General features: G+C 38.6%; 1 protein-coding gene across 3 annotated transcripts in view; it reads left to right on the forward strand.

Moving 5' to 3' along the window:
* Window positions 1-24,120, forward strand: part of LOC139473397 (fibroblast growth factor receptor 1-like) — a 122,117-nt gene that overhangs the window by 13,412 nt on the left and 84,585 nt on the right. For all 3 annotated transcript variants that reach the window (XM_071255965.1, XM_071255963.1, XM_071255964.1), the window contains exon 2: window positions 22,550-22,599. The gene's annotated coding sequence lies outside the window, so the exon portion shown is untranslated. The remainder of the gene's footprint in view (window positions 1-22,549; window positions 22,600-24,120) is intronic.

The following is a 24,120-nucleotide window of genomic DNA, read 5'->3' on the forward strand; positions in this document are numbered from 1 at the left end:
TTTATGAATGGACATACACGACTGCACGATCAAGCAACAGTCCCGGTACAGTCCCGGTACAGTCCCCGTACCAATCATTCGAAAACTGGGGAAGTGCCTGACTCTGTTTCTGTGGTCCAAACATTCCAAATGTGAATAATAACATTCCGTATGGATCTGTAGCATAACACACTGTGCGTAGATCCTGGTTGTCTTCTCTTATTCTTATGGTGACCTTGCGTTCGTTTGTACAGTTAACATGGAAGTTTTTGGCGAGCACTTTGATTTCCCTCTTCCCAAAATGGTACGGACAGCTGGTAAATTCAGCAGTTACCCCTGTTTTAATACAGCGACCGATCAATTCAGAGGTGGATCTTTTTACAAACAACTATGTACTAGAAATGTCAATGTTCATGAGCAGTCAGTTTGGGTTTGGTCTGTTTAACGAACGAAAATTGTTATTTATTTACACTTTAGTACATATTTAAGATGGTATTGAATAAAATACCACACTCATTCTCGTTAGGGACCATTTTTACAAAACTCATGAACTTTCTATGGTATCTGACCTCGCTTTCACTCACCCATACCAAACAGTAGCTTAAGTTACCCACAGCTATCCATTTTTATCCCCCGCCGGGCCAGAATGGCCGAAGGGGGATTATGTCGTGGAGCAGTCCGTCCGTCCATCTGTCCGTCCCACAGAGGGTACTAAGCTTGTGAAATCAACTTCTACAGTTTCCAGAGAATATCCCTGAAACTCTACACACAAGATGTCAACATGTTGATGATACACATATCGCAGTCCCGTTACGTTTCGACTAATTTTGAAAGAGTTACTGCCCCTGTTTTACGGAGCTTCATTTGCCTTATTGTGAGAGAGGGTACTAAGCTTGTGAAATCAACTCCTCCTACAGTTTCCAGAGAATATCCCTGACGCTCTACACACAAGATATCGACATGTTGATGATATGCATATCGCAGTCCCGTTTCATTTCGACTAATTTTAACAGAGTTACTGCCCCTGTTTTACGGAGCTCCATTTGCCTAATTGTGAGAGAGGGTACTAAGCTTGTGAAATCAACTCCTCCTACAGTTTCCAAAGAATATCCCTGACACTCTACACACAAGATGTCAACATGTTGATGATATGCATATCGCAGTCCCGTTTCATTTCGACTAATTTTGACAGAGTGACTGCCCGTTTTACGGAGTTTCATTTGCCTAATTGTGAGAGAGGGTACTAAGCTTGTGAAATCAACTCCTCCTACAGTGTCCAGAGAATATGCCTGACACTCTACACACAAGATGTCGACTTGTTGATGATATGCATATCGCAGTCCCGTTTCATTTCGACTAATTTTGACAGAGTGACTGCCCGTTTTACGGAGTTTCATTTGCCTAATTGTGAGAGAGGGTACTAAGCTTGTGAAATCAACTCCTCCTACAGTTTCCAAAGAATATCCCTGACACTCTACACACAAGATGTCAACATGTTGATGATATGCATATCGCAGTCCCGTTTCATTTCGTATAATTTTGACAGAGTGACTGCCCGTTTTACGGAGTTTCATTTGCCTTATTGTGAGAGAGGGTACTAAGCTTGTGAAATCAACTCCTCCTACAGTTTCCAGAGAATATCCCTGACACTCTACACACAAGATGTCAACATGTTGATGATACGCATATCGCAGTCCCGTTTCATTTCGACTAATTTTGACAGAGTTACTGCCCCTGTTTTACGGAGCTTGTATTCCAGACTCGTTAAAAAAATTCATGCAGGGGATGTTGTGCTCTCAGAGCACTCTTGTCTCTAGTGTAGCATTGTTAATCCATTTTCACTTGATCAGAGGTGTAACGAGGCAGGGGACAATAAAAGTTGTCAACCAATCTTAAGGCACAGATGCCAGAGCCAAAGCATCGAGCGTAAGTCTAGACACCAGTCTAAAAATGTTGAACCTACCATTTCTCTACTCTGAACTCTTTGCATTAATTTAAATCAAGTTAAAGAGGAAAGTGGTCAGGTGCATGATGGTCATAGGCATAGACCAGAGGCACAGTCTACATATAGTCAGTGTGTACATCATGGAATAAAACTAATATGCCTGTAGTAGATCTATGTACAACTAAATATCGAATGCAAAGCAAATTTAAATCGTGTAAATGCTGGTTTAGTTTAAGTGTTAATTTCAAAGAACTTCCCATCTTCCTATGGCTTCCTTATGCAAGGGAGTTAACTGACTGTAAAAGTCTAGTTTCTACTCTTGCCTAGTCTGTCTTACAGACCCTGATACAAATATATATCAAATACAGCCCATGCAACTCTATAATGTTTGGCAAGTCTAGATTACTGCACTATCAGAAAATCTGAAAATTAAGAGAGTCACTGGGCTCCCTTTTATATTATTTTTATTAAGATAATTGAACAACTGTTTTTCTGTAAGATATGTTCATTTCAGAGACTAGATGTTAGTCTAACTCTTGCCAAACTAGGCTCGAATTCTGGTGTTATATTCTGGCTGGACTAACGAGTGTGTGCGCAGTCCACTCAAAATTGAACTTGACATCTAGTTATTAAACAACATGGATCTCAATGTGCAGATTTCGATTGACTGCTGGATTTGCACGTCAACTGGCATTTACAAATATTTCCCAAATCTTTAAATGTTTTTTATGACGGTGTTAAAATTATTTGCTGCACTTTGCTAGGGAAGGCCCGCTTTGATTACAATATAGATCTTCATTATCAATCAGATTGTCTTGACTGGGCCCCACTATGTTGTTTGAAGCAAATGCAAGTGATGTGAGAGGTGGAATCTGGTTGGTCAATAGGAGGGACATAGATGGGACATAACTCATAATAGCCACTGGTGGCGCTACGATCAAGCCACAAAATTCCAGCGTAGTTTGGAAAGGGTATAAACTTTTACAATCAGCTAACGTCCTTCCCTTGGGAAGATGAGAACTTCCATGAATAAAAAAAAGGTGCCAGCATGACTTTTCATGTGTGAGCTAACTGAGCTTATCACATTATGAAACTGGATTTCAGTGTGTTTATTATATAACATGATTATGAAGAATTATCCTGGCATGTTTCATTTCCACAACCATAAGCTATAGAAGTTTGGCGTCTATTCTGTTTAATTGACATTTGCAGTGTTGAATTAGGAATCTCACCTTATGGACTTTGCCATTAGAAAATGTCAGCTGTGGACTCCTATCTTTGGCAGTTATGCCTCTTCAGGCAATATGAACTTTTCAACATTAGTGACATTTAATGTAATATATCTACTGTTCTGATGAAGTCTGTATTTCAGAGCGAGGTGTTACTTAGACTATTTGAGCATGTAGGGTCATTGTATTGAACAATTCTTACACTGGCTGATCCAACAGGTAACATTTACACATTCACAGACGTGTGTTTATTTTGACAAATAGTACATATTCAGTGTTTGCTTTGTGTTCCCAAATTTGTTAAATGTGGACCTGAAATGCTGAAATTTAGGCCATTCTGAGCATTTATAAGTGTGTGGTTAAAATCTTTAAGTCTCAGGTTTTATGTGTGTACACAAAACATCTTTGAAATCTTCATAGATTAGCCACTTGACTCTTTCAACACCAGTCAACCTGGAGCTTTATCTGCTGTGACACCAAGTTCCCAGAGACTCTTGTGTGATAGATGAAGCCAACATTTATCAAGGAAAATATCTGCTTGTAAAACATTAGTCCTGCACCATGACTGTGGAATATATATATTTTGTGAAAACAACACCAATCTAGAAACGTATACAAAAGCAAGTCAAGCCAGCTCTAGCTAGGAAATCAGCAAAGGGGAAATTATATATTTATTTTTAGAGTCGAGAAGGGTATTGTGTAATATAAGATTTCATAGACTAAATGTTAGTCTAGTAAAACATCTTTGCAACTTCATGTTATACATCATTTGAAAGGTCTAATCCTACTATTTATACATATTTATGTTTATCACATTATTCAAATAAAGCATTTACAACTTAAGTAAGTTGTAAATAAAAACAAATGTAAGCTAACACATTCAAACGACCAGATTGAGGACCAAGGAAGGGAAAATTTGACGATTTTTGTCAAATATAAACAAACATATAAAATCCACTTACCTATTTCTTTTTTATTTTCATTGTTTACCTGATCGGAAAAGTATTTTATAAATAATTGTAAATAGTATCTGTCATCACCAATTTCTTGATACCTGCGGCTGTCAGTAACATGAAGAAATACGTCCGTTTTCGAAGCTTGGTATTAGAAAGTTTATTTTTTCATCTACACTAACCTCGCCAAGTCTTTTCGTCGCTGTAAGTTTGTCACGTGCTTTCTTGCCGATATCTGCTACGAGGGTGGTGATTGGTCAAACTAGAGTACATGACCTAATGCTGTCAATCAAATTACAGCAATGGCACGTGTGTAATCAAAGATTTTGACGAAAGTTTTTTATTATTATGAACGTTTCAAGCAGGAAACTCGCGATCTATATTAAAAACATGGAACTTCGTGGATGTATCGTTCTAGGTTAGGAGCTGTGACAAAGTTTTTTCAGGCATATTGGAAACATCGTATCCGAGCCGAGAAATCTAGGCGACGAAAGCCGAGATGTCATTTGATTTGCATTATACGCGATCGCACGAAAATATTGAAATAATAACTTAGCTGTAATTTCGACAACTTATAGATATATTTTGGTTGATAATATTTATAACTTTGTATACTAGATTTAAAGATTTGCTTGAAACGTCTTTGTTTTGCTCTTTGACATGTTTGATGTGGACCGTTGTCAAAGTGAGTGTCTGAGAATTTTATTTTCAATAACATCGAGGGAAATAGTGAATCATTTAATCTTTCGATAAAAAATGATAAATTGAAATGGAATACGTATTTCAGACATTGTGAAATGAGATTGATTTAATAAATGAATGATATGACAGGTAGGTTCATAAGATTATATAGATCTACCCTTTATTTTGACGTGACTACGACATGGATGGTCTACCGGCCTACGGTGTTGAAAGAGTATTTTGGCTCTTCAAGCAAACTTTCTTGAAACCTATTTTTCTTTTGACAAAGTTTCGGGGATGCCATTTGGACTTTAGTCCTTGACATTGACAAAATACTGTTTACAAGGTCTGCTTTTGGCTTACGTGTCTATTTCCGTTTTGTAAACCAATCAGCGATGCCATTACGGACACGACATGGAAGAGAAACGTCATCGGATACCTCTCAGTTTCCCGCGTTCCCGCTGAAATCTGGCTTGCACCGGAACCCAGCGAATATTGGATACACATTATCACATGGGTTTTGGGAGCGAGAGACACACGAAACAAAACAACAATAAGTTATGCGTGAAGTGAACTTTTTTCAAAATAAAAAACAAGTAAGGGTTTTTTTGCGTTCTATTTTTTTTTCAGTGCGAATTTTTGTATATGAGACGCCGTAAACGCAAACACTGATATCAAACATGTTCAAAATATAACCAAATACAATGAACTTTCATATACTTCAAATGAGAGACTGGGTTAAAATAGGTCTACAACAACCTGTGCTAGTGTGTAGGGTGGACTTGACTGACTGTGCGCCATTGTACCATGAAGTTGTTTGACATTGCTCATAATATTGGTTTGTATGATCCAGATTTGATATTTATTTACATGCGGCATACAGCTGCAGCATTTCTGAGTGCAGCATTATATAACAAACAAACCATTACGGACCAGCACAATTTGGTTTAATGGTGGCGGTCCGCTTGAGCATACCTTTAGTTCCAAACTAGGCAAATTAGGAAAACAATTGTTATTCTGTCTGTCCTTCTGTCCCTTTTTAAAAACAACAGTGTGCAACAGTGAGGGAACACTATCCCTCTCTCAGCTCCAGGATGTATTGTCATCCCCTTCCTAGCTCCAGCATCCCATTGTCACCCCCTTCTAAACTCTAGCATCCCACCGTCATCCCCTCCCCATCTCCAGGATCTATTGTCATCTCCTTCTTAGCTCCAGCATCCCATTGTCATCTCCTCAGCTCAAGCATCCCACTGTCATCTCCTGCTTAGCTCCAGCATCCCATTGTCATCTCCTCAGCTCAAGCATCCCACTGTCATCTCCTGCTTAGCTCCAGCATCCCATTGTCATCTCCTGCTTAGCTCCAGCATCCCATTGTCATCTCCTCAGCTCAAGCATCCCATCGTCATCTCCTTCTTTGCTCCAGCATTCCACTGTCATCTCCTGCTTAGCTCCAGCATCCCATTGTCATCTCCTGCTTAGCTCCAGCATCCCATTGTCATCTCCTGCTTAGCTCCAGCATCCCATTGTCATCTCCTGCTTAGCTCCAGCATCCCATTGTCATCTCCTCAGCTCAAGCATCCCATTGTCATCTCCTTCTTAGCTCCAGCATCCCACTGTCATCTCCTGCTTAGCTCCAGCATCCCATTGTCATCTCCTCAGCTCAAGCATCCCATTGTCATCTCCTTCTTAGCTCCAGCATCCCATTGTCATCTCCTCAGCTCAAGCATCCCATTGTCATCTCCTTCTTTGCTCCACCACCCATTGTCATCTCCTGCTCAGCACCAGCATCCCATTGTCATCTCCTTCTTAGCTCCAGCATCCCATTGTCACCCCCTTCTAAACTCTAGCATCCCACCGTCATCCCCTTCCCATCTCCAGGATCTCTTGTCATCTCCTGCTTAGCTCCAGCATCCCATTGTCATCCCTTTCTCAACTCTAGCATCCCAATGTCATCCCCTTCCCAGCTCAAGGGTCCATTGTTATCCAATTGTTCTTTAAGATTTATGATTTAAGATTTATGAACGTTTCAAGCAGGAAACTCGCGATCTATATTAAAAACATGGAACTTCGTGGATGTATCGTTCTAGGTTAGGAGCTGTGACAAAGTTTTTTCAGGCATATTGGAAACATCGTATCCGAGCCGAGAAATCTAGGCGACGAAAGCTGAGATGTCATTTGATTTGCATTATACGCGATCGCACGAAAATATTGAAATAATAACTTAGCTGTAATTTCGACAACTTATAGATATATTTTGGTTGATAATATTTATTACTTTGTACACTAGATTTAAAGATTTGCTTGAAACGTCTTTGTTTTGCTCTTTGACATGTTCGATGTGGGCCGTTGTCGAAGTGTGTGTCTGAGAATTTTATTTTCAATAACATCGAGGGAAATAGTGAATCATTTAATCTTTCGATAAAAATGATAAACTGAAATGGAATACGTATTTCAGACATTGTGAAATGTGATTGATTTAATAAATGAATGATATACAGGTAGGTTCATAAGATTATATAGATCTACCCTTTATTTTGACGTGACTACGACATGGGTGGTCTACCGGCCTACGGTGTTGAAAGAGTATTTTGGCTCTTCAAGCAAACTTTCTTGAAACCTATTTTTCTTTTGACAAAGTTTCGGGGATGCCATTTGGACTTTAGTCCTTGACATTGACAAAATACTGTTTACATGGTCTGCTATTGGCTTTCATGTCTATTTCCGTTTTGGAAACCAATCAGCGATGCCATTACGGACACGACATGGAAGAGAAACGTCATCGGATACCTCTCAGTTTCCCGCGTTCCCGCTGAAATCTGGCTTGCACCAGAACCCAGCGAATATTGGATACACATTATCACATGGGTTTTGGGAGCGAGAGACACACGAAACAAAACAACAAACACCGTCATCCCCTTCCCATCTCCAGGATCTATTGTCATCTCCTGCTTAGCTCCAGCATCCCATTGTCATCCCTTTCTCAACTCTAGCATCCCAATGTCATCCCCTTCCCAGCTCAAGGATCCATTGTTATCCAATTGTTCTTTAAGATTTATGAGTACATTAAATTTGATTGAAAAAATTGTCTACTATACCTGCATGTGAAAAACAATGGCGACATTGTTGTCCCTGTTAAAAGTGAACGACCTTTGACAATCGATGGAAAGTTCATTGGAAGAGAAGTGAAGATAATACAGCCATTGAACAGTTTAAACGTCTTTGTGGTGAAAACTGACATTGGTGAGCAACAACATGTAGACTACGTGTGATTCCTGAAACCATAACTTCCAACATTTGGTCTACATCAATCATTTTTTGATGATTTGATAGAAAATGTTTTCTTGGATGGCCCGAATGACATCCCTGATGTTCCTGAACTAGCAGAAAGGTTTTGTTGATGTCCACGATGGCGACATTGACAAATTTTGGCAGAAAATACAAATGCAAACACTATTTACAAAACTATGCTAAACATGTGAGTTTCTTTCAGAAAAATTGAATGAGCAACACCCGATTGAACATGTTGAAGTTTTCCCTCTTCACCTTGTGCTTCCACTCTCTTCACCCTGTGCTTCCACTCGCTTCACCCTGTGCTTCCACTCTCTTCACCCTGTGTTACTACTCATTTCACCCTGTGCTTTCATTCTCTTGACCCTGTGCTTCCACTCTCTTCACCCTGTGCTTTCACTCTCTTGACCCTGTGCTTCCACTCTCTTCACCCTGTGCTTCCTCTCTTGCCAAGTACACCCTTTCCTCACCCTGTGCACCCAATATTTACCCTGTGCACCCTTTCCTCGCCCTGTGCACCCGTTATTTACCCTGTGCACTGCTCTACCCTGTGCACCCTTTCATCGCCCTGTGCACCGGTTATTTACCCTGTGCACTGCTCTACCCTGTGCACCTGTTATTTACCCTGTGCACTGCTCTACCCTGTGCACCCTTTCCTCGCCCTGTGCACCCATTATTTACCTTGCCTTGTGCACTGCTCTACCTTGTGCACTCTTTCCTCGCCCTGTGCACCCGTTATTTACCCTGTGCACTCCTTATATGTTGATGTCCTGACAGAGCTTTGAAAATTTAGGGAACGGAGCGAATATACAAAAATCGTTAAGAAGTTCTGACTTTGTATGACTTTCCAATGGAATATTCAGCGTTTAGGAAAAAAGGAAGTCAAGCCAAAAGTTAAGATGTTTTGAGATGGCCTGTGTATCTTTTTCTTTGAACAGGTCAGCCAGCCTTCTCAAAATAGCTGCACACACCATCTGCTGGTAGAGTGATGGACTCATGGAATCCCTATGGAAAAAATGAATACTGAATGAAGCTTTCCTTTGCAATTCAACATTGGCAGAATTTGTGCGAATTGATTAAACAATTTAGTGGATGTAATACACTTTATTTTGAGATGAAGAAGAACGTTATTGTGTTCTTTTTCATTTGTGTAGGGCACTAGAGATTTCCTGACACTGTAAATCTTTATATTATCTTGGGATTGAATCTATTACAGAGATGCCATTGTGTTTGAAGATAAACAGATTGAGTATGTTGAGCTTGTCAAGTATCTGTAAAAGTAATGGTTTCCATGTGTTATGACTATTATTATTATTCGTTGCCAATGGCTGTGGTTTCAACCATGACCATGACCATGACATTTATTTTCAATTAAATACTGGAAATGTGTTTTTATGAACAACAAATTTGCCAGGTATCAATATAGATCATAGACGTCAATTAATGAGCTAAATATCAGAGAAGTAACTTTGACCAAATATGCAAAAAGTTCAGAAAGAAAGAAATGTTTCACGTCACACATTTATGTTTTGATTTCTTTGTGGACTTTTTAAGATGTGAAAAAAGCATTCTGAACATGATAAACACTGCTATAGCCTCGCTTTGTTAATCATGTTGTTAATTGATATTGCATGTTTTATGCCCAGTAAAAGACAACATCAGATCATTCAGGTGAACGAAGACAAGATAACAAACTTGGACAATGATAATGTGAAATTTGCGATTAAACATCACTAGACATGGTGATTTACCATTACAGTTGTACTTCCTGTTATGCTTGGCATTATTTTAAATGCAGGGACTAACATTATTGGGTGAATTTGTCATGTAAACTATGCTGGAAATAGCAATCAGCTTATTTTCTCCAAGATGTACCAGGTGATTCAGTTAAAATATACAAATTAATATGACATAAGAATTTTCATGCAGTGATTGGAAGAAATTGAAACTATTATTTTACCAGGAATAATATATGAGAGGTGCGCATGCGTCAGGTGTGATCGGACGTGTTCACGTCGGGCAGATGAAAAGAGTTCAAAATGGACTAAAACACATCAACAATAACAACGAAAACACGGTGAAAGATACACAAAACGTATGTGAGTACAGTTGTGACGAAAATGTTTAGATCAATTACAATTTAATGTCGTTTTGAGAAGAAATAGTCTCATATCATCAGAAGGCAATTGCTTGACAATCGCTGTCACGCGCCAGTAACCTGTGACAATCACTGATTTCACGTGCAATATGGGAGACTCACTTCAATGTTGGCGAGGCCGTATCGGGTGTTTTTTTACACCATGTCGACGCAATCCTCGCCGATTATTGAAAGAACTAAAATTATCGGGATCATATTTGGCAAGACATTTGAAGATATTGCTGATGTTGAATTTGTTTTTACATGTGAGTGGATGTTGGATGTCTTATCTTGGTCAAATGTACACCAGTCAGTTTGACAAGACAATGTGCAAGACGTCATGTGTTGTTGGTGAAATTAACAACGTTTATGCCTGTATTTACATCCTGTACATAACCACGACTCTTACAAATATGTTCTGACGTGGAGTTGAACCCAGGCCCGGGGTGTCGGGGCAGTGGCGGTAGTAGTGCTCGGAGTAAGGCAACTAGACAGTCTACTCTAGCGTTCACGAGTGACGTTGATTCAAACAACAGCGATTCTGACCAATACGAAGATGACAGTTCTGATGTTTTGAAACTTAAGTTTGGTAAACTTAATAGAAAGTTTGATACAGTCAGAAATGAAATTAAAGATGAATTTTCAAAGTTGAGTTTGGAAAACGTCGAACTTAAAGAAAGAATACCTAAACTAAAAAATCTTGATGATAAAGAAGAGGCCCAGAGCAGGAGGAACAATCTTATTATTCATGGCATAAACAGCGTGATTGGAGAAAAGTGGGCGGAGACTGAGAAACTCGTGAGGGATTTTCTACACAATAACCTTGGTATGGTCAATGCTGACACTATCGATATCGAGTGAGCTCATCGTCTAAGAAGTCAAGAAAGACAGAAGCCCATAATTGTGAAGTTCCTGTCCTAAAAGGACACGAAAGCGTCACTGAACTTGCCAGAGAGAAACTTAAAGGAAACGAGATGTTACATGTAGCGAATGATTGAAACGGAGAGGGTCTGAAAGATAAGAGCGGGGCTTATCCCTTATATGGTGGATGCACGTAAAAATGACAAGACTGCTTACCTCTCCTATGACAAGCTAGTGATAAATGGCAAAGTCTATATCATTGAAAATGATAACCTCAGAAAGAGCAGTAATCGACTCACTTCCACCAGCCGGGGGTCACCGAGTCGTAATCGTGGGGCACATGGAGGGACGCCTCATGGGCCCAGGAGGAGCGGCGGCGTGGGGTACTCATGGGGAGTCTGTTACAGCCTAGGAAGACAGCCATGGCCCAGATAAGAGGACCGATACATACCTACTTGTACGGGACACAACACCATCTACACTGCTCAATCTTAATGTGTGTGTGTGGAACATTTAAGGAATACACTCCCATCTGCAAGACAACACCTTCATGACATTTTGTGAACAATTCAATATTTTCGGTTATGTCGAAACTATGCAGAGTGACTCAAGTAAGTTAGTAAACTTATATCCTGATTATTTATGTTATGTAGCCACAGGAAAGAGAAAACGGCAGTTTGGTCAGTTTTCAGGTGGTGTTGCTGTTTATATATGCACGACGTTTGAACACTTGTTTGAGAGACTATTTCAAGAATGGCAAAATAGTATATTTTTTAAAGTTAAGGAAAATTTCATCATTGGGTTTCTATACATAATTCCTGAAAAATCCCTGTTATACGAAGACCCTGAGATTGATGGTATTGAAGAGTTAGACTAAAAAATATCAGCTATTAAATCACGCTATGGTAGTGATACACCTATCCTATTATTAGTGGGATGTTAATGCCAGAGTTAGGTCGAATGACAAATTTTGAATTGAAGATGATCATGACTTTAATTACCTACCACTAACAGATTTGTATTTAGCTGATGACTTTAACGAGACAAGATCAACGCAAGACCTTGTAGTGGATAAGTATGGGTTAGCTCTATTGGAAGCATGCAAGTTGTGGGGAATGCACATTGTAAATGGTAGGAGAAAAGGTGATGAATTTGGTTCAGTCACGTGTATTACAAGTAACGGATCAAGCCTAGTTGACTATATACTGGCAACTACTTACTGTTTTCAATCTGTTATAGATATCGTTGCCCATTCCAGATCGGACTCAGACCATCTTCCAGTGTCTGGTATTTTACAAGTTAAATTAAATTCAAGTGTTGTTAATGTCCCAAACGATGGCATTGTAAAATGTGACGATGCAGATTTAGGATGTAGACAATTCAATGAAGCTGAAATACCTGAAATTTCGAGTAACACTGTGAATGATTTTTTGCTATAACATTTCAATGTTAATGCTGCCACTGAGAAGGTAGTGGAGCTCTTGCAACATATGGGGAATCATCTTAAAGTTACCTGTGACATTCGACAGGGTTTAAAATGTGTTCAACCTAAATGGTTTGATCAATGAATTTGAGGTTACAAAAAGAACCAAATATCGTCATCTAAACACATTTCGGAGATGTCGAACAAATGATACCTTGACTAGGTATATTCAGTCTAAGGGACACTTCTGCTTTTTGTGCAAAGAGAAGTGCCAACATTTCAACAATACGATCACGGACGAAATTCGTTGTAGATGGCGATAGTAAGAAGTTCTGGTTTAAAATAAAAGCATTACCATTATCTCGGCAGAGAAGTGGTTTATTTATTTTAAGGATTTACAAAACCCAGCTCATGGTAACAGCAGTGATGGGTTTGATGCAACTGTCAATGATTATATGACACATCACGATGATGAATGTACTTATTGTAACAGTATGGATAATCTGTCGGAACGTATTACCAGAGAAGGAGATTGAGAAATCAATCAAGTCACTTAAAATGGGCAAATCCCCGGGTATTGATGGTTTACCACCCGAATTTTTTAAACACGCTAATTAAATTTTACCATATTTAGAAATATTATTCAATGCTTTATTGGATAGCGGTGTTTTTCCTGATAGTTGGAATGTCGGCATGATTATCCCATTGTATAAAAAGGGGATGTTTATGATCCAAATATTTGAGAAAACCAAAACCCAGATTCTATTCAGCTTTCATAGATTTTCGTAAAGCATCTGACTTTGTTGACAGAAATAAGCTATTGTATGTACTTCTCATGAAAGGTGGACATGGGAAAATGTTTAGAATTCTAAAAGATATGTTTGACAAGGTCTCAGCTTGTGTTAGAATTGGACATTCGAAGACTGAAATATTTACAACATCATGTGGAGTACGCCAGGGATGTATGTTGAGTCCTGTTTTATTTATATATTTTATAAATGAGCTTGGAGATGAAATGAAGAAATGTGGATTGAGAGGTGTTTTTGTTAGAGATGGACTAAACGATATCATACTGCTATTGTTTGCAGGTGAGGTAACATTGATTGATGACACTGTAATAGGCCTACAAAGAAAACTTGACGTGTAAGAACGTTATTGTAACAAATGGGGCCTAGAAGTTAAACTGGAGAAGTCATGTATTGTTGTTTTCAGAAATGGCAAATAAGAAATACAGAAAAATGGACTTATGATGGTAAACATATGAAAGTAGTATCCCACTATAAATATCTAGGTATTGTCTTCACATCCAGATTAATTTGGTCAAAAGCGTGTGAAACATTAGCCAGAAAGGCCTCGTTTCCTATTATTACCTTATTAAAGGATTATCCAAACATTTCTCTAAATAGTAGCATCTACAATATTTGACAGTAAAATAGCTTCCATATTGTTATATGGTTCGGAAATTTGGTGTTGCACTTCTCGTGCAAATATTGAAAAAATTCAGAGTTTACTTTAAAGGATATTTATGTGTTAATAAAAAAGTATCAACCAATGCTGTACTAGGCGAAGTAGGTAGAACCTACTTATGTGTTAATTATTTTAGTCGTTGTATAAAGTATTGGTGCAGGCTGTTGTATATGGATAGTTATCGATACCCAAAAGCATGTTATGGCATGTTGAAATCACAGGATGAAAACGGCAGCCACAATTGGGTAACGCATGTTCGTTTGCTGCTATTAGAAACCGGCTTTATGTATGTTTGGATTGCACAGCAGTGTGGCAGCATATCAAATTTTATACAATGTTTTAAGCAAAGATGTAAAGACATAGAGATTCAGAATTGGCATGCTAAAAGTATTTCTTCATCATTTCTAAACCATTATTCTACATATAAGTCTGTACTCGAACCAGAGAAATATACTCACACGCAAAAGAAACGCAAGTCGAGTATGCAGTATACATGTTATTTATTTTCAACAGTAAAGACAAGAAATACTAATAGGGCAAGATTGACAAAAATTTGACTGAAGACAGTTTGATGGATTAAAAGGCAGATGACATAATTGTTTTTTTCAAATGTTAAGGGCTTACAAAGTTTCGGGTCAATACCCAAAATGTCAGTCAATACCTGTGACCACCATTAGCATTGATCACTGTCACACATCTCCTGTACATTGAGTGGACCAGACAATTTGTGAAGGCCCTAAGGATCCTCCTGCACACACCCAGGGCAGCTGTGCGTAGTTCATCGGCAGTTGTAGGGACTGGGCGCACATTGTGCAGACGCCTTTGAACCTCATCCCACAAGTGTTTGATGGGGTTCAGATCATGGCTGAGGGCTGGTCACGGTAGAACACGGATGTTGTGTTGTTGCAGAAAGGCTATGGTAGCTCTGGCAAATGTGTTGTTGATGTTGTGCAAAAAATGGAACAACATGGGGTCTGATCACTTGGTCGATATACTGCTGAGCAGTGACGCCTTGTCCCCAACCTTGACCAACATTCAGAAAGCACATGGGTACAAGTCTTGCATTAAGTCCAATCCCTGCCCATATCATGACGCTAGGTCCAGCCCATGGATTCCTTTCCACAACGTTTCTGTCAGCAAAACGATCACCTCGACGCCGCCAAATTCTGACTCTTCCGTCTGCATGGAAGACACAAAAGCGACTTTCATCAGAGAAGATGACACTCCTCCACTCACGATGACGCCAATTGCAATGACCCTGTGCCCACTGAAGTCGTGCTTGTCAATGCTGTGGTTGGAGAGCAGGACGACGTGCTGGTCGGCAACATCTGAGGTTGTTGGAACGGAGACGTCGGATCACAGTGTCCCGGCTAATGTGTCGATTATGTGTCCCTATTTCTTCTTCTTCTTCTTTTTCTTCTAATATCGTGTTATTTAAGTTGCAGATTTTACAATAAATATCATTAAAATAATAATAGCCATAAGCGTAGAACTTTGGTACAGGTATTCTTGAAGCAGTCTTGAAACTCTTTACACATTATGAATATCTTTCTTACTACACAAATCTTAGCTAAGACAGTGATCTCTTTTGTGACTGAGGGAAAATAAGCTGAGGGTTTCCCAATGACATCATCGATCATTCAGGAATGTATGCATTGATATTGCATATATGTACTCCCTGAAAAAAGAAATGCGAGTACCATACATGTTGGTTATATATGAAGACTTACTCATATTCAAGAGTTATTAGAATGAACATACTGTTGTGTTGCATGCACCGACGCATCTCATGACGTCATAGATCCTTGACTCCAGATGCACGTTCTGTCTCATGCAGGATTAGCATGTAAAGTTTCGAAATCGTGCAGCATATCGTGATAAGAATAAAGACATTCTGTGGTAACACTGATTGTTATCCCCCCCAACATATAATGCGGGGGGATATAGTTATGGGCATGTCCGTCCGTCCGTCAGTCCGTCTGTCTGTTTGAATCGTTTCCAGAGCAGAACTCGAAAACCGTTAAATATTTCTTAATCAATCTTTGCATTTATATCACTTAAGTGGTGAAGTTGTGCCTTTTGCTATTTTGAAATTTGTCCAATTATTTTATTTTCCAATTTTCTTGAAAGCATGCTGGACATAGGCTAACTTTGTGAGTTCGTTTCCGGAGCAGAACTCAAAACCCATTCAAAACTTTCTTACAAAACTTTGCATGTCTATCTGACTCATGCTTAACTGGTGCCTTTTGCTATTAAGAATTTAATTTTTTATTTTTTTTTACAAGTTGGACTTAGGTTCTATAAGCGTGGTGTTTGTTTCCGGAGCATAACTCAAAAACTGTTAAATACTTTCTTACAAAACTTTGCATGTCTACCCAGCACATACTGAACTGGTGCCTTTTGCTATTAAGAAATTTTATAAATGTTTATTTTTTACATTTCCATGGCAACAAGTTGGATTTAAGTTTTAATATAGGGTGTGTTCACTTATGGAGTACAACAAATAAACTGTTAAATATTTCCTTGCCAAACATTGCATGTCTATATATAAAGCACATACTGAACTGGTGCCATTTGATATTCAGGAGTTTTAGAAATGTTTATTTTAGAATTTCCATTGCAGCTATTTTGACATGGGCTAAGAGAAATGTTGGGTCAGTTACCTGGTTTGGGACCATAATGTGTTAAAATGGTAGGGGGATATAGATGACTTTGTTTACTATACGCTTGTTTAGTTATTGTTTTTTGTTATTTGTCATTTGTTTGCATAAAAAAACCCACAGAAACACACTTGTTTTACTTTCCATTTCCTATGGATGCGACCATGGTGGATCTTTTGTGGGTAAACAATGTATGCTTCTTCAAGAACATTCAACTCTTGACTAATTACATACAGAATTTCACATTTACTTGTGGTTACTTTACAGACAGCTGCCGGGGAGATATATCATCTTTCTGATGACTCTTGTTAGTGTTGGACCGCCTCCGTGGTCTAATGGTAGAGCGTCCGCCCGGAGAGCGGAAGGTCCGGGGTTCGATCCCTAGCCGCGTCATACCAAAAGACGTTAAAAGATGGTACTTGTTGTTACCCTGTCTGGCGCTCGGCATTAAGGGGCTAAAACAAGGACTGGTCGGCTCGGAGTCAGTATACTATGTCTGAGTGGGGTATTCATGTTAAACTGCGGCATGGTATCTCAGTGTGCTAGCACTATAAATCGGCATTAGTCTGGACTAGTACAAGCAGCCACACACACACACACACACACACATACACGTGCATGCACGTCGCTATATAAGTGCAATAATCTTGGACGCGACGTTAAACCCCATTTCACCTCACCTCACCTTGTTAGTGTTGTCATTAAGTGGTTCACATTGGAAACATCTGTTCTTAATGTACATACTTCTCTATATATTTCTTTGGTTCGCGTTTCTGTCTGTCTGTCTGTCTGTCATTACAATTTCTAGGTTAAATACAATACAAATACAATCAGAAGCTGTTTAGCAGGCATTGAAAATATTGTAAAATTTGAATGGATGATGCCAGAGGAAAAAGAAGAGTAACCAAAATATATCTGTGTAAAAGCGTTTCGATGATTGCAAGGTTGCAACACCTATTTTACTCTCAGGGAATGTTGCATACGTAATTCGACGTAATAAGCGCCTATGATGATTTGCAAATATTTTGGCAATCCCAATAAGCGCCCCTTCCGATTGATCAGTGTACACAAAACTTACTTATTCGTGTATAATACACACCCGTGTGTTATGCGCACCCTTAATTATGGGCAGTTAAATTCTTGAAAAATATATCTCTCGTATATAATACGCACAGACTTTTTCTTTAATATCATTTCAGACGGTCGTATATATAAATATAACTGTCTCTATACGTCATCGGAAATCGAATATCAACAAATCCGCATTGAATTACGAAAGTTAACCCCTTTCTTACACTTTTTAAGTGCTCATTGTATATCTGGACCTTGTTTGTAATCTAATTCATTAATTCTTTTCAAAACTTATTTCAAGAATATTTACACAATAATTTCAGTGAAATCATGTCCCAACGATACTTACAAGTTCCATTCAGCCTGTTCCATGGAACCCGCTTTACCACATACCGCTTCCGCACCAAGTCATATTTATCAATTCAACAATGATCTTATTTTCTTCTGGTTCATTTTTACAAGTCTATACCTCAAGATAAACATTTGTCAAGGTTAACTTTCAGTGAGGTAATATTTCAAAACTCAAACCACTTCCATTTGCGTTGTTTTCATTTGTTTATATCATGTGCTGTCATGGAAGCCATACGGAGAGGTAGCGATACGGTCACTTTGATGTATAAATATATATTGTCGTGCACCTCAGTCATAGTTTTAGTTGCAAATAATTACTCAAAACAATATGTAAAGCGTCTGTCTGTTCTGATTTCAGTGTTTGTTTAAAAGCGAGAGAAAAGTGCGGTCACATGATATGCAAATTAGCCTGTGGCAGTGCTATTATGCGAAGCTATGTTACTTCTGAAGAAAATGATTAATTAAAAACTAGATGTACTTTTGGGGATATTTGTATTTATGAATTAATCTCGGGTAGATGGTTGTAGTATTTTTATTCACAAGCTGTAATTATATCGATTGTTAAACTGGTGACCTGTCATGACCTGTAATATTTGAAAATCACAAACACAGAGTGAGTGTTTCTAATTTATTTGTCAACTTTACCTACTGATTACTGGTACTTCCTGTTTGGAACAATGGGCGTCGACTATTATTTTTACTCATTGTTGATGTGTTATCACAAATACATAGATATGTAAGTTAATACGTGCAAGCATGCAGGTAGCATTATTTGTGAGAGACATATATATATATCTAAAGGGGTAAAATACTGAGAGCGGTCGTTTTCTGTGTTCGCCAGACCATGAAATTTACGATCTCTCAATTCTGTTTTTTTTTCCCACCAAAATTATATTCCAATAAGCACTCCCATGGTAGCGCGTCGTAACCTGGCGATCATATATATATGGGCTTGCTCATTTTGAGATGTTCTTTTCATTCATTTCAAAATCACCCCACAAGTTACAGTATGTCCGAAATAATTTGTAAACAAAGTTAGGATGATAAGAGTTTACTATTTAACCTTAGAAAAGAACCATGATCAATTTAATTTACACGACTTGTCAAAGTGTTGCACAGTGACATTCAATTTTATGATATATTTTCAGCCTGCAGCGTGCGATAATTATGCTATCGAGGGGCTAGTGGAAAATCACAAGGACAAGTAAAAAGCCATCAACTCGAAGCTAGTTAATTAAATATTTGTAGTGATACTGATTTTGTTCTACGTGAATAAGTTAATTTGTACCATGTATCTTCTAAAAAGTAAAACAAATCTTGAGAGTTCATGAGTTGAAAACGACTGACGCCTATTTCCTTCTTGAAACTCACACAACTGAAAAAAATAGAACTTTTTAAATATCCTGTATGCATGTATGTTTCTCTGTTTTATGTTCACGATGTCCCCGTGATATCTTACAAGCTATCTCTTCTGTAAACTGTCACTGTACATGTAGGACCTCAGATCTAGCTAAGGAGAAACTCTCTACCAGGAGACCCGGAAGACTGGGTTTAGAATAGGTCTTCAGCAATCTATGCTTGCTGTAACTTAGAGGTGATTATGCTTGTCGTAAGAGGCATCAGGTGGTCAGGCTTGCTGACTTGGTTGTTACATGTCATCGTATCCCAGTTGTGTATATCGATGTTCACGATGTCATTCACTGGATTGTCTGTTCAGACTTGATTATTTACAGACCACTGTCATGAAGCTGAAATATTGCTGAGTGATGAGTTAAACAAGAAACATACAAAGAAACAAACCTCAAGTGCAAGGCATATTGAAAAACTATGTGTGGCCATTATTCATCCCTTTTTGTTCAGAATATAATGAAATATGGTGTTTGTTTTATTTCAGAACATATGTTCCATTTTATTACGTTTTAAGTTCAGTGCTATTTAGCCCCGTTAATCCAACATTCTCCCACTCCGACTCCGACACACCTAATTTGCAACGAATTACCGAAATCGCTCATTAATTAGTCTCGTCAATCCGACACAGTGGTCAGCGTACTCCGTGGTCATCTGACAGCGAGTACACAACCCGGTGTTTTGACACTCACTGGCTGCAGAGATTAACTTAACAATTAACAGGAAAAGCTATTCAAACCTGTATGTACAAAGCTATACAAATGTAGTTTACAAATTGAAGCCAGATAAATGTGCATGAAATACGAACAGGTATATAAAACATGGTCGACTCACCATGGTCGACTGGTATGTAAACAAGAAAACATGGATGACTTCATTAATATTCAAAGCCTGGTTACTTATCTTGGATCGGCAAATGCGATTGGAGCAACGCCATGTGGTATTGCTGTTGGACAACGCCCCATCCCATGCTACTGTCGACATAACTAATGTGAAATGTCACTTTTTGCCACCAAACACCACATCGCACATTCAGCCACTAGATGCCGGGATCATAAAGAATTTCAAGCTTTATTATAAGAAACAGCAAATGAAATTACACCTCGACAATGTTGATGCTGAAGAACCACAATCCCTAGACTTCCGATTTTCGATCACAAATCACTTAATTTCGTTAATCTGACATACTCGTTAATCCGACACAATCATGTGCAACCAAGATGTTGGATTAACAAGACTTGACTGTATCTAAAGGGCCTATATTTGGCTGAGGTAGTTCATTTTTGGCATGAATGTTTCTTTTTATGATCACATTTTGTTCAAATCAAATTAGATTTAGAATCTAAGTGTTCGTTTTTAGTCCACAGTATTCATGCTTTAAGTTTTTGACTATCAATACTGACAGCAACTTGTTTTAAGAGTCTGTCTTTGTTGACTATATATATATCCAGGTGAACTAAATGTGCTGTGGCAAGATTTGTTTGCTATTTGGCATCTCGTAGCATTTTGCCAACATTTCATACCTCTGGTGTGACATGTAATGACAAGCTGTATCACAGGGGAAGTAGTTCCTCAATGCCCTACAGGTACATGTAATGACAAGCTGTATCACAGGGGAAAGTAGTTCCTTAATGCCCTACAGGTACATGTAATGACTAGCTGTATCACAGGGGAAAGTAGTTCCTCAATGCCCTACAGGTACATGTTATGTCAAGCTGTATCACAGGGGAAAGTAGTTCCTCAATGCCCTACAGGTACATGTAATGACAAGCTGTATCACATGGGAAGTAGTTCCTCAATGCCCTACAGGTACATGTAATGACAAGCTGTATCACAGGGGAAAGTAGTTCCTCAATGCCCTACAGGTACAAGTAATGACAAGCTGTATCACAGGGGAAAGTAGTTCCTCAATGCCCTACAGGTACATGTAATGACAAGCTGTATCACAGGGGAAGTAGTTCCTCAATGCCCTACAGGTACATGTAATGACAAGCTGTATCACATGGGAAGTAGTTCCTCAATGCCCTACAGGTACATGTAATGACCAGCTGTATCACAGGGGAACTAATTCCTCAATGCCCTACAGGTACATGTAATGACAAGCTGTATCACAGGGGAAAAGTAGTTCCTCAATGCCCTACAGGTACATGTAATGACAAGCTGTATCACACGGGAAGTAGTTCCTCAATGCCCTACAGGTACATGTAATGAAAGTCTTACCACATACCACTGACATTACACAGTGAAGTGGAGGATATAGACCAACATGTTGTAAGATGGTTAGTACATGTAAGAACATGACCTGTTTGAAGTCTTTTCATATAGTGGAAAAACTCTATATTATGTATATAAATAGTTGAACATAACGTTGAAAGAATTATTTATGAAAGTTATTATTATATGATTATGTGTTAACTATTAAGTATACAATACTCATCCTACATCCTAAGATAGCTAGTTACATGTGACTTTGTGGTATGAATTTTTACTGCACAAGGTGTTGTCAGTTGTTGATATCAGATTGCAGAAGCTGTAACCTTCTGATTACATTCTCTAGAGGCATTGGACGTTTTGGTTTGAAGTCAAACTGTAAAAAGCATATCTTTTCAAAAAATGAAATGCTATCTGGTTCATGTTTCTGGAGGGGTCTGTGTTAAATGTCTATTCAAGAGTGTTGCCAGTTTGGGGATATTCAGGAAGTGCTTGAGGCTAGCTAATTCTAGTTTTTGCCTGTAATGCAAATGTCTTTCTAGTTTTTTTTCTAAGTAGTTTCATGAATGTAGTGACTTTGATATTTTATAATAGTCTAATGATCACTAAATAACTCTTGTTCTTCGATGAAGTATGATATTATTGACATCAACATGATCAAAATTAACTAGTAGTATTTGGTGGTATTGTGTTGCAGCCTAAGTAGACAACCTAAGAGTGAGATATCTTTAGATCTCAAAGGAATAAGGACTTCCATGAGTAATCTTCACAATGTGGTGTTGACGTCAAGAAGGAAGATGAATTGTTTTCAATGGAAATATGCATAATGATATGAAATCAAATTATCAATTTATTGTTATCACAACAATTGTTCTTTTGTTTGCAGGAGAATCCCAAACCAGCAACACTGGGGATAGCTACACTCATCTTTTGCAGGTATGCCCTTTTTTATTTCAGTGATCAGTGTACGCCCAACTAGTTACAATTTCAATACCAGAAAGACCGATAAACCATCATATTGACATGTGGAATTTTTTATCTGATGGTCTTAAAACTTGGTGGCGTTATTACAATGACTACAGATTTGATTGTAGACTCTGTTTAAGAACATTATCAGTGTCCTTATGCCATGGACTTACCAGTAGGTTACATTAGGGTTTCTTGGTGGAACAGGATCATATCTAACTCAGGCCAATTTTGTGGTGAGTCACATACAATAAAAATAATAATCAAGCCACTGGTAATGCTTTTTTCAATCCTCTATGAAATTTCACTGGCTTAGTTCAAGAAGTGGAACTATTGAAGTGAAATAGGTTAATGAAGTAAGGGTCAGCAAAATCTTGCTTACATTATCCTGTCATACCTTATTTTTGAACAGTTAAGACGACATTGCTGGTATTTCATGGGATGACAGAATCAAAACTTAAGTTCATGTTCATACTAGTAGGTGATGTCTTCAAATATACAGTTCAGCTATATATCAGTAGGAAGAGTCCTCCACAAAAAAACATGACCTCCATTGCCTCATCTGTAAATGTCTGCTGCTGTCGAGTGACGTCACTTGTTTTCCAACACTTGATTAGTTGGTACTTCGGGCTTTCCGTGAATGAAAACCTGTGTATGGTGCTCATTTCTTAACATAATTTACTGCAGGTCAGCATTAAATCATAATATATTTTAGTTTTTTACAGAAACATTCACACTATTTTGCTCTTCCCTTTCACTTTGACACAGGCACCAACATTGTGAATGCCGAGGGACTGTTCTGACAGGTGGATAGTACTTCACATGAACCTAAGTTGACTGACCCCATGTGCGCTGTCAAGTCAGCAGCTTTGATGATGTCACACCTCTCGTTATAATGTGACAAATCACGATCAATTAGACTGTTTTGAAACAGGGTACACAACGTTATATTCATAGGTTCACTATATTTCAACATAAAAAAATTAAAATACAAAACAAGACAAGAACCTTTTTTTTCAAATGCAAAATGAGCCCAATTCTCCCCCACAAAAAACTATAGCTGTGTAGAGTTGGGTATGTATTATTGACTTTCTATTAGCGTACCTGACTGAAACCAGTGGAGCGTTCCTGCTCAATGCGAGGATACTGTCATTGCTGTGGAATCTTCCTGCTGGGACACTGTCATTGCTATGGAGTGTTCCTGCTGATACACTGTCATTGCTGTGGAGAGTTTGTGCTGGGACACTGTCATTGCTGTGGAATCTTCCTGCTGGGACACTGTCATTGTTGTGGAGTGTTCCTGCTGTTACACTGTCATTGCTGTGGAGAGTTTGTGCTGGGACACTGTCACTGCTGTGGAATCTTCCTGCTTGGACACTGTCATTGTTGTGGAGTGTTCCTGCTGTTACACTGTCATTGCTGTGGAGAGTTTGTGCTGGGACACTGTCATTGCTGTGGATTGTTCCTGCTTGGACACTGTCAATGCTGTGG

This window comes from Haliotis cracherodii, unplaced genomic scaffold, assembly GCF_022045235.1.
Source record: "Haliotis cracherodii isolate W230 unplaced genomic scaffold, xgHalCrac1.p SCAF_28, whole genome shotgun sequence".
In the NCBI taxonomy this organism is placed as follows: Eukaryota; Metazoa; Mollusca; class Gastropoda; order Lepetellida; family Haliotidae; genus Haliotis; species Haliotis cracherodii.